Source organism: Myotis daubentonii, chromosome 3, assembly GCF_963259705.1.
Source record: "Myotis daubentonii chromosome 3, mMyoDau2.1, whole genome shotgun sequence".
NCBI lineage: Eukaryota > Metazoa > Chordata > Mammalia > Chiroptera > Vespertilionidae > Myotis > Myotis daubentonii.
This window is the reverse complement of record NC_081842.1, coordinates 11,710,327-11,722,862: the sequence shown is the minus strand read 5'-3', so window position 1 is coordinate 11,722,862 and position 12,536 is coordinate 11,710,327. Positions and strand designations below refer to the sequence as shown.

General features: G+C 39.2%; 1 long non-coding RNA gene across 2 annotated transcripts in view; it reads left to right on the top strand.

The window, feature by feature from the left end:
* The window catches only part of LOC132230002 (uncharacterized), a 106,722-nt gene that overhangs the window by 70,017 nt on the left and 24,169 nt on the right, over window positions 1-12,536 (top strand). Inside the window, exon 1 of one of the 2 annotated variants that reach the window (XR_009451784.1) lies at window positions 1,210-1,302. The exons of the other annotated variant lie outside the window; for it this stretch is intronic. This is a non-coding gene — a long non-coding RNA (uncharacterized LOC132230002). Of the gene's footprint in view, window positions 1-1,209; window positions 1,303-12,536 lie in introns of those variants that run through there. 2 annotated transcript variants of the gene reach the window in all.

Genomic DNA, 12,536 nt, shown 5'->3' with positions numbered 1-12,536 from the left:
AAGTGACTAGGCTAATATAGGCAGGGGGTTAGTGGTATGAAATGATGGTGTTGGATTTAAGCCTTGTTAGTTTTGGTAGACCACAATAAAAAGTTCAAACTTTAGTCTAAATATAGCAGAATGACTTTGAGAGTTTCAAGAAAAGGAATGCCAGGATTTGATGTATCTTTAAATTTTTTTTCTCTGATTGCGGTATGGAAAATGGACTAGAAAGAAAGCAAGGGGATAATTTTGGAAGCTTTTTTTTTTTTGTATTTCATGGTGATTTGGATATGTATGGTGGCAGAATAAATTAGAGAAATGGATGACTCAGCTCCCATCATGAAGGTAGAAGAACAAGAAAAAGCTGTTGATGGACTATATATAGAAGATGAGGGTAAGAGAGGGACAAGAGATGACTTTTAGATTTTTTTTAATTGAATAGTGAGGCAGATATTAGCCATTCACTGAGAAGAAGAAAGCTGAGAATGGAAAGGTTTGGAAGTGGAGGGTTGGGACAGTTGAGTTTTGCTCTTGTTGAGATGCCTCTTTCAATATCCAAGTGGAGCTACCAAGTAGGCAACTGGGAGATGGCTCAGGATCAATACTACAGATATAAATTTGGGACTTAGTCTATTAATGGTGCTGTGGGTTGAATTGTGTCCCCTAGTCCCCAAAAGATATGTTGAAGTCCTGACTCCCAGTACATCAGAATGTAACCTCTTTTAGAAATACAGTGGGGCCTTGACTTACGAGTGTCCCGACTAACGAGTTTTTCGAGATACGAGCTGTCTCTCGGCCGATTTTTTGCTTTGAGTTGCAAGCTAAAATTCGGGTTACGAGCCAGCTTCAGACACCCCACCACTAGCTGGCACAGCGAACGTCACAGTGAATGCCACAACATCAGCCCAGCATCACGTGTTTCACTCATTCACTTTTTGATTTGACATACGAGTAATTTGAGTTACGAGCTCCGTCACGGAACGAATTAAACTCATAAGTCAAGGTCCCACTGTATGATCATTGCAGATGTTAATAGTCAAGTTAGGATGAAATTATACTGGAGTGGAGTAGGCTCTCAATCTGATCAGACTGGTGTCCTTATAAGAAGATAAGAGACACAGAGATTTGGACACACGAGGAGAGAATGCTATGCGATGATTCAGGCAGAGACGAGTGATGCAGCTGCAAACCAAAAAAAGCCAAGGATTGTCAGCAAACCAACGGAATCTAGGAAGAGGCAAGGAAGGATTCTACCCTACAGACTCAAAGGGATCATAGCCCTGCTGACAACTTGATTTCAGACTTCTGGTCTCCAAAACTGTAAGACAAAACCTTTCCGTTGTTTTAAGCAATCTAGTTTGTGTGCTAGGCTATGGCACCGGCCCAGAAACTGATAAGATGGTATTTAAGGGCAAGGACCTGGCGAAAACATTCAGTGTGAGAATATATACAGGAAAGAGAGCTAAGAACTGAGCCATGAGGCATTCCAGCTGGGAAGATCTATGGCTTTGCCCCAGTTTCTGGCTGGTTTCTGACTCCGGTGGTACCTCAGTGCTTCCTCCCACATAGACAAGCTTATTACACCCTACCCAGGCGCTGCAGACATGTGTCATGGTTTCCCCTGGTGTTATCGTCATGCCTCTGTCGGTTACAATGACTCCTGCCAGTGCTGCCTCACTAAAATGAGAGAGAGAAAGGCTGGCAACCTTGAGAAGTACCACTTTTTTTAAAAAAAAATATATTTTATTGATTTTTTACAGAGAGGAAGGGAGAGAGATAGAGAGTTAGAAACATCGATGAGAGAGAAACATCAATCAGCCGCCTCCTGCACACCCCCTACTGGGGATGTGCCCACAACCCAGGTACATGCCCCTGACCGGAATCGAACCCGGGACCTTTCAGTCCGCAGGCCGACGCTCTATCCACTGAGCCACACCGGTTTCGGCGAGAAGTACCACTTTTGTGACCATATGTTAAAGGAGTTTACGGAATTGTCCGATTCACAACTAATAAACAACGGCATCAGAATATTAAGGTCAGAGTATTTAAAAACTCATTATTTTTAGTTATAATCTCACGATAGCTTCTTATGCCAATCAGAGGGAGCCTTCACATCATTGTGAACATGGTGATATTCTGTGTTAGGACTCAAAGACCCTTTTATAACATCTGATTCAATGCACATTCTAAGTCATAGGCATAATGAAGACCGTCCCTTCAACATGGGGCATTCAAGCTAAAGCGGAGGAAATCTTGCCTTCTGTCTACTGCAGTGGTTCTCAACCTTCTGGCCCTTTCAATACAGTTCCTCATATTGTGACCCAACCATAAAATCATTTTCGTTGCTACTTCATAACTGTAATGTTGCTACTGTTGTGAATTGTAACATAAATATCTGATATGCAGGATGGTCTTAGGTAACCCCTGTGAAAGGGTCGTTTACCGCCAAAGGGGTCACGACCCACAGGTTGAGAACCTCTGGTCTACTGGAATCAGTGCCTCTGCTGTGCAGTTTATCAGCATGCACACAAGGCTTCTCATATATGTATTCCCTCTTGACTACAGCAAGATTGTACGCACTTTAAAGCTGGTTTTCCATCTTCCATTTCTCTATGACCATGCACTTTATTATTTCTATGTCTTAATGTGAGAAGCAGGGGTGCAATAATATTTCTCTTTTTTTTAAATATATATATTTTATTGATTTTTTACAGAGAGGAAGGGAGAGGGATAGAGAGTTAGAAGCATCGATGAGAGAGAAACATCAATCAGCTGCCTCCTGCACACCCCCTACTGGGAATGTGCCTGCAACCAAGGTAAGTGCCCTTGACCGGAATCGAACCTGGGACCTTTCAGTCCGCAGGCCTACGCTCTATCCACTGAGCCAGGCCGGTTAGGGCAATAATATTTCTCTTTTACAGAGTTCATTCACACTCAGGAAGGCGAAGAGGCTTCTTCACTAACCATCCAGAAGTTAGTTGTGGAATTGAAAGGAATCTGTTTTCCCCTATCTATTTCCCAGATCATAGCAGGGGTTTCAGTTTTCATTTAGAATCTTTGCCCAGACCTTTATTCCTGAGCTTCCACCAGCTTTTCTGTCCATATAAGGCTATTTCATCCACTGTGTTCTGACTTCCATCTCCTTCTATCTCCTAATTATAGCCCTCTTAAGAGAACATTTTTCTCCATGTATCTCTTATTCAGCATCTTAGCACCCCTTCCTTTATTCTCTGGCTCTTTCCTGAGTATGTAAACAGGACTGCAGATGTTATAAACTGAAAAACAATGTAGTCTCTTTGGTAATTTTAACTGATGTGCGTGTGTTTTTGGCACAGCTATGTCTCTACAGGTTTTGTTGCTTCTCTGAGAGATGTGTTTCTGCTTTATGAATATTCAGGGATTGGCAAAAGTAGGCTTACCATTGAGAGTATGCAAAAACAGTTTATTCTTATATTAGTATGTATTAATGATTGCATTATTTTCCATACAAGGAACTGAAGATCTATTTTTTGTCCACTCCTGTATTTATAATGTAGTCTGCTTGTATACTATAATTTGCTCTTTGACATTACATGTATTCTTGCTTGAGCAGCTGTTTTCTGGAATGAGGATCTGAGATGAAGAGGACTCCAGGAAAGAGATATAGATATAATTTTTAACTTACACTGGAAATACGCCAGAAAAGGAAGGACACTTGTTCTTGTGCGTGAACATTGTTGTGGGACTTTGATTTCTCAGCAGTGGTATTGTCTGAGACTGAAGGACCTGGATGCTGAGGAATGACTTTGTCCCAAGCACCACAAGGTCACTGGTTCGATTCCTGGTCAGGGCACATGACAGGGTCATGGGCTTGATCCCCATTAGGAGCCATGCAAAAGGCAGCCCATTGATGTTTCTCTCTCTCTCTTCCTCTCCATTCTTCTCTCCCTAAAACAAACAAACAAACAAAAAACACACAAAACAAAATATAAAAAATAATAATTAGCTGATTTTTTTTATTTTTCTTGAGAGTGTGGCTTAACTAAAAATGATTATTGATTATAAAAAAATACATTATGCTTCAGTCCCAGGTATGGAAATATTGACTATAATTTTCTAGTATAAAATATAAATCATGATATTAGAATACAGGATATTAAAACATTGTTTCATTTATTATAATCAAGGTTCCAGGTTTTATATGAACCCATATAAACAGAGGACAGTTTGGGAATTTTATAATTGTAATACAAAGTACAATAAAGATGATGACCTAAGTGTTGGTAAGTTAAGGCAACACTGGCAGGAAATAATAGCCCAGTACCCTTGGGAAGGTTGCTCAATCTTTTTGACTCACAGTATTCACAGTTGCAAAATGGAAGAATTACTTTAGTGAAGATCTTTTTTTTTTTTCATCTCAAAAGCATACATAGTTCTCTGCTGGGTGCTAGCTCAGGGTGAGAAGGTAAGGGATTCAGTTGGGTTGAGGGTGGAGGGAATGGGATGGAGAGAAAGTTCTTAAAGGAACTCTCCTTCTTCCCTGCCCAAGGAAGATGAACTACTATTCTAAGTGGTCAGCTGAATAGTAAGTCTTGAAGTCAGGTCGCATTAGTCCTCCAGCAAGGTTTGTCTCCTTGATTACTGCATTGGCTATTCTGGGTCTTTTGCCTCTCCATATAAAGTTTAGATTCAGTTTGTAGATATTCACACAATAATTTGATAGGATTTTTATTAGGAGTGTATTGAATCTATAGATTACATTGGAAAGAACTGACACTTTAGTAGTATTGAATCTTCCTATCCATGAACATGGAATATCTCACCATTGGTTTAGTTCTTTGATTTTGATTATCAGAGTTTTGTAGTTTGTACATATTTTGTTAGATTTATACCTAAGTATTTTACTTATTTGAGGTGGTAATGTAAATGGTATTGTGTGCCCTCTCTCACCACCACTGTTCAACTTTATATTGGAAGTCCTCACTAATGCCATAAGACAGGTGAAAAATCACATACAAATCAGAAAGGAAGAAATAAATTTATCTGTTCACAGATGACTTGATTGTGTATAAAATCCAAATGAATGGGAAAAAACTTCTAGAATGAATAAGCAATTATTGCAAGGTTGTAGAATACAAGGGTAATACACAAAAGTCAGTTGCTTTCCTGTATACCAGCAACAAGTCTGTCAAGAAAAATATATTAACTTTATTTTATGTGAAAAATTTTTATAACACCTTTCTCCAGAAATAGCTTTATTCTTTCTTTAATTATATATAACTTTAAAAACAACCTTTGAGAGAGGAATATCTTGAAAGAGGAATATACAGTGCATGCTCTATTATAGGAAGCTTAACCTATTTTCATGATAGTTATATTTATTACCACTATAATGTGACTATATTACCAACTGACATAAAGAAAAAAATGAAAAAGAAAAAGAGAATATGAGAGAGGGAGAGGTTATTTCTGGTTTGAGATTATTATGTTTTTGTTTTTCACTGATTAGGACATCACTATAGGTAATATAGTAAATGTTTGTCTTCCATGACCTTATTTTTAATCTTTCTTTTTTTTTTTTTTTTTTTTTTTTTCTTTTTTCCCCCCCATAACTCCCCTCCTCCCAGTTCCCCCCCCACCCTCCGCCCTCACTCCCCACCCACTGTCCTCATCCATAGGTGCACGATTTTTGTCCAGTCTCTTCCCACATCTCCCACACCCCTTTCCCCCCCAAGAATAGTCAGTCCATTCCCTTTCTATGTCCCTGATTCTATTATAATCAACAGTTTATTCTGTTCATCAGATTATTTATTCACTTGATTCTTAGATTCACTTGTTGATAGATGCATATTTGTTGTTCATAATTTGTATCTTTACCTTTTTCTTCCTCTTCCTCTTCTTAAAGGATACCTTTCAGCATTTCATATAATCCTGGTTTGGTGGTGATGAACTCCTTTAGCTTTTCCTTATCTGTGAAGCTCTTTATCTGACCTTCAATTCTGAATGATAGCTTTGCTGGATAAAGTAATCTTGGTTGTAGGTTCTTGGTATTCATCACTTTGAATATTTCTTGCCACTCCCTTCTGGCCTGCAAAGTTTCTGTTGAGAAATCAGCTGACAGTCGTATGGGTATTCCCTTGTAGGTAACTGAGTTTCTTTCTCTTGCTGTTTTTAAGATTCTCTCTTTATCTTTTGCTCTTGGCATTTTAATTATGATGTGTCTTGGTGTGGTCCTCTTTGGATTCCTTTTGTTTGGGGTTCTCCGCGCTTCTTGGACCTGTAAGTCCATTTCTTTCACCAGGTGGGGGAAGTTTTCTGTCATTATTTCTTCAAATAGGTTTTCAATATCTTGCTCTCTCTCATCTTCTGGCACCCCTATAATTCTGATGTTGGTACGCTTGAAGCTGTCCCAGAGGCTCCTTACACTATCCTCGCATTTTTGGATTCTTTTTTCATTTTGCTTTTCCGGTTGGATGTTTTTTGCTTCCTCGCATTTCAAATCATTGACTTGATTCTTGCGCTCCTCTGGTCTGCTGTCGGGCGTCTGTATAATATTCGTTATTTCAGTCCGTGTGTGCTTAATTTCTAGTTGGTTCCCCAATATAAGATCGAGGGTCTTATTAGTTTTCGTGTAGAGCTCATTAAGTTTATCGGCAGCTTCTAAACAGTTCTTGAGAGACCTTAAAAGTGTGGTTCTGAACTCTATTTCTTCCATTGACAATTTTGTCCTGTTTCTTTGTCTCCGCATTTTGTTATGCTTCCTTGGTGCACCCCCTAGTGGTCTTTGTTCGCAGTCTTATAGATAAATCTTGATTGCTGTAGCTAATTCCAGGGAGGGTTTGACCTCCAGGCCAAGTGGCTATGAGATTCAGCTGTGTCAGCGGTGAGAGAACTTCTGTCCTCTAGGGAGGTGCTAATCTAGCCTTTGCCTGAGGCTATCCGGCAAATGCCTCTGTGCAGGGCTTGGGCAGGGCGGGTCGAACAGGATCAACAGTGTGGGCCGGAGAGAGCAGTTATGGCGGCTCTCAGTCCTGTCCCAAGGGGCTCTGCCTCTCTGAGTCCCAGCACCCGCTGCAAAGCTCGGAGAGAAAGCTGCACTCGCTCTGACCGAAGCCAGACAGTCCCGCTTCTCCCGTTTGAGTCTGGGTCCCTAAAGACTCGCCCGGATCTGGAGCTCAGAGTCTGCGACTCCCTCCCGATTGAAAACAACAACCGCGCCCTCCGCCGCCAGCCCGATCCGCGCACTCCGCACCTCAGAATTTGACTTCAGCACTGCGCCTCCTCTGAGTGTCCGTATGCGTTTCTCTTTCCTCCTAGTTGTAGGACTTCCACTCAGCCAGCGCCCCTGTGGTTCTGGGTGATGTCCCTTCCGTTTTTTGGTTTCACTTTTGAAGTAGTTGTTCAAAGCAGCAAACTCCGGCGTTAACCTATGCCGCCATCTTGGTTCTCTCTCCCAGCCTCTATTTTTAATCTTTCAAGTAACAGGATTGGGGATAAAACATTTTGTATACATTGCTGGCTTCTCGAGCTTCATCACTATTCTAGGAGATAAAGCTGGTTTAGATGACAACATTCCTTGCACTTAAGTTTTTCTGTGACTATTTTGCTAAGAATTCAAGTCATATACATTTTATTTACCTGGAATAAATATACCTGAATGATAATGATTATCTTGATTCGTAGAATCATTACTTATTGCTATTGATTCTTAAGATAGCTAGAATTTTATTAGCTAGCCTTCGAGATCCAGTATAAATTTAACTTATTAATATTTGAGGAGGGAAAGTATTTACCAGGTGTCCATTTTTGTGGCTTCTACATTTAAAAAAAATTATCTTTATTGTTGAAAGTATTACAGGTGTCTTCTTTTTTTTTTCCCCATTGACCCCCTCCACTCCGCACCAGTCCCTCCCCCTCCAGGCCTTCAGCACACTATTGTCTATGTCCATGGGTTATGCATACATGCATATAAATTCTCTCCCCACCCACCCACACACCCCTGCCTTCCTTTTGAGAATCATCAGTTTGTTCTATGCTTCTATGTCTCTGGATCTATTTTGTTCATTAGTTTATTTTTTTCTTCATTATATTCTACATATGAGTGAGATCATGTGATACTTGTCTTTCTCTGACTGGCTTATTTTGCTTAGCATAATACTATCAAGTTCCCTCCATGCTGTCTCAAAGGGTAACCCACTCCACTTTCAAACCATATCTCCCCATTGTCAGTCAGCAAGTAGGTAGGGAATTATGACTAATTTTATTAATACACAAAACAAAACATAATTAAGAAAATGTATAAAAAATTAAAAAGCTGCAATTTTCATAATGCAATTAAAAGCTAAAGAAAAATGATTTTTAATTATATGCTCATTTGAGTTATGTGTCATAGCTCCCCAAGAGAGATGTCTGTGTAGACCCAAGTACTGGCCTCAGTAATTCATTATGACATCATGGGGTGGTGTAAAAGGAAGTAAAATTGCTACTCCCTCCACCCTCTCCTTCCTTTTTTTCCAGGCCTGGGGACAGAATATGATAAGATATGGCCCTTGCTATTCTCAATCAAAGATTCACTCCTTGTCTCAAGTGTGTGCTCAATTCTGGAGCATTGGGTAGGGGAAGGATCTATTATTGAACTGTTTCTTATAGTGAATTTCAACCACTTCCTCTTTTGAGCCCCATCTGCCCACTCATTCCGTTCCTCAGCTCTTTTGTAGTTCTGTAGGCCAGCACATGCACTTTGGGGAAGGCAGGTAGCTTTCAGCTAAATCCCTTATCACGTTTCTGTTTCCCTATTTCTAATTTTTTTTAACATGTCTGCTCTTGTCTCTTTTACTACTTTCTTTGTCCTTGTGAGATTATGGCTTTCTCCTTTTGTTGTTGTTGTTTATCTCTTTACTGTCATCTTGGGTAGAGTCCTGAGGACAGCATGGGAAAATGCATCTGTGCAATCTGCCGCTCTAAACACCTGCCCCTGAGACAATATTTTGAACGAGGGGAAAATAAGTCTTGGCTCTTTGCTTTGCTCTCTGCAGTCTGCCCCCTTCATTTCTGTCTCACTTATGCCTTGAAAGGTACCTATAAAGTTCTCAACCAGCTGTCAGTTCATCTCCACCAAGGCATTACTTGATATCAGCTTAAAAAAATAACCTATGGCCCTAGCTGGTTTGGCTTAGTGGATAGAGCGTCAGCTTGCGGACTGAAGGGTCCCAGGTTCGATTCCAGTCAGGGGCACATGCCCGGGTTGCAGGCTCGATCCCCAGTAAGGGGCAAGCAGGAGGCGGCCGGTTGGTGATTCTCTCTCATCTTTGATGTTTCTATCTTTCTATCCCTTTCCCTTCCTCTCTGAAATCAATAAAAATATATTTTTAAAAAAGAAATAACTTATGGAGGAAGTAAATATATATCCAAAAGAAATACATTCTGTTTTCAGTAATATAAACAATATAGAAGGATACAAAGAGGTAGCAGAATTTCTTTTAAATGGGAGTCTAAAAAGACTTTAGGACTATCAAGGAATAAATAAATCTTAATTGAAAATTCAGATTGAGTCAGTTGTTCAGGAATAGAAGATTGTCTTCAATCTGATCTAATTAACCTGTATCAACTCAGAGAAACTGCTCTCTGAGATGCAAGCAGCAGGTATGATATTAACCAAAAGTTTCCTATTGTAGATAAACAACCAAATGAATCAAAAGAGGAGCGCATCTCTTTTCCAAAAAAGTTTGTAGTTTTTACTCTAGGCTGCTTTTTTATTAATTAGCTTAGATGACATTTCTAAGTAATGCTTATACTTCAAAAGATTGGTAGAAAAAAAATCCATTTTTTTTTTACAATATGATGGACACATCATAATCACCCCAAATCCATAGTTTACTTGGTGTTATGCATTCTGTGAATTTGAACACATGTATAATGACATGTACCCATTATTGTAATTAATATACAAAGTAGTTGCACTACCCTAAAAATCCTCTGTGCTTGCCTATTAATCCCTTCACTCCCAACCACTGATCTTTATACTGATCCATAGTTTTGGCTTTTACAGAATGTCATATAGTTGGAATCTTACAATATGTAGCCTTTTCAGATGAGCTTCTTTTACTTGATAACATGAATTTAAGGTTCCTTCATGTCTTTCCTTTGTTTGCTAGTTCATTTCTTTTTCCAAGAATCAGTTCAAATTTATAACAAAGCACATTTTGAAAAGCACTTCAGTTGAAGGCATAAAGAGAGGTTAAGAAAATATCCTGTTAGTCAATTGTATGAAATAGCTGAAGAAAATTACTAAGACATCTCTCTTTTTTTTTTCTTTTTTCATCCTCATCTGAGGATACTTTTTTCATTAATTTTTAGAGGAGTTGAAGGGAGAGGGAGAGACAGAGAGAAACACCGATGTGAGAGAGACATATCAATTGGTTGCCTCCGACATGCTGTTCCCAAGGTATGTGCCCTTGACCAGAATCAAACCTGGGACCCTTCAGTCTGCAGGCCAATGCTCTATCCAGTGAGCAAAACTGACTAGGGCAAAACATCTCTCTTTTGGATTACTGTTTATCCATATGCCTTAAAACCTTGATAGCTGGAGAGACCCCAGCACAACCTAAGAAACAAGTTCTTGAATGCTCATAAATTCCTGAAAAAATAAATTCTTGAGTGTATTATTTCTCCATAAAGAAGACAGAAAATAAAACAAATTCCCAAATCCCAAGGAAAAAATAAGCAGTAATTAAAAATCTATTATTAAACAGTGAGAGCAGCAAAATTTATTTTTATGGCCCTTTGGAAATATTTTTAAAGCTGTATATGTAGCAATATTTACTACAAGCCAGCTCCATGTACAGAACATTCCCAAGTGAAAATTTTAGAAATTTTATCGGGTGTTAAATCTTTAACAGGGAAGCTGACATAGTAATATTCTTAAGTCCCCCTAGGAAAACACCTTGTTTAAGCTGTCATCCTCTATTACCTTAAAAAAGAAACTTTCTAGGTTAGATCATCTTTCTAGTTTTGATCTAGCGTTAAAGAAATATTTTTCATATTAAACACTTAATGACTATTGGTGTCTGGGGTGCTGAGCTGAAGGTAACGAGGCACAGAACAAAACTTTTGACTTAATTGCAGAATTTCCCATGTTATTTGAAATGTTAATCTTATCACAAGTTTTCCTTGATCTACCTTCAGGAGTAAACCTCAAACAGGTCTGAGGTCTGGATGGGCTTAGAAAAGAACCTGGAGATTTTACCTCTGCCTCTCAGAAAACATTTATAAACGTGCTGGATTCATGTTCCTGCTGAGGAGGCAAAACCACCATCTCTGTCTTTCCAACAATTCAGTGGTGAGAAGGAGGGACAAGAGAGCCTAAAACCCCTAAGTGAATGCGCCAGGAACTTCTCTCACCTGGTTGTACCCTTTCTCTCCAGAGATGGAATCATGCTCAGTTACGCATCCCTAGCTCTTCCCACAATAGTGTTGGGAACTGAAAAAGTGTAGCTATATGTAACCTTCTCCATATGCAACCAAGTCCATACATTTCCATTTCTTTTGCTATTAGCTCAGCTTTTTAACTGTATTTGTTGGCTTCTTTTTATGAAGGACATCGCCATTTCATTGTGATGATAATGCACTAACACTGATTTAGAGAATTCAAGACATTGGAACATTTTATTGCAAATAGGTCTGCCTTCTAGAAGGATAAGACGTAGCCTAGCTTTTCTACTAAGATCCTGCCCTTCTACCTTTTCTTCAGTGTGTATTTTCAGTAACTGTATTCGTTTGACCACTGGGAAAATCTCAGTTATCATCTGGGACAATGGGGGACTTCCACTGTGTCAGACCTCTCTGGTTTTTCGGGGACATGTTCTGTGACACCCGTCTCTCACAGTGAAGTGCCAGATCTCATCGTGCCAGCCAATTATGTTCATCTCTTCCCAACTTTGCATTCATCAAAGTCTAGTCAAGAGCATGAATCAGCCATGGTGGGAGTGTTGACAACATTGAAATTGATCATAGCTACAAATGCAGGCTTTCATTGCCTTCTCTCCCTATGCAGGTGGTTAAGCCTTTACCAGCATTCCACTGTCCCCAAATTATCTATATGTTCATACACATTTGAATCTATGTATACATTATGTTTTAGCACAGATAGTAAAAAAGATAAATCTGAAAATGTCAAAGCAACTTCTCTAGTCCTGAGAAAAGATCAGATACTCTTCAATAGTACCAGTCCCTCACTCATCATGCTTAACTGCTTGCAATGCTGATTTATGGAATCAAGCATCTGGAAGTTCAGCTGCTTCACTGTTTCCCAAATATTCTAGCTTAAACTCTCGTTATTCTAATATATTTTCTGAAAAATCTCATTAGGAATTAGTTGTATCACTTCTGAGAGGTCTAGTACCATCAGAGAAAATTTGTTATTATTACATATTTTGGACATACTATAAGACACAAGAGATATTATAATGACCACTCATGTATCCGTAGCCCAGATTAAAGAAAATTAATTAAGGCTCCACTGCCTGTCATTTATGTCTCTTTCTTTTCTGCAGATGAAATTATTATCCTTCATATGA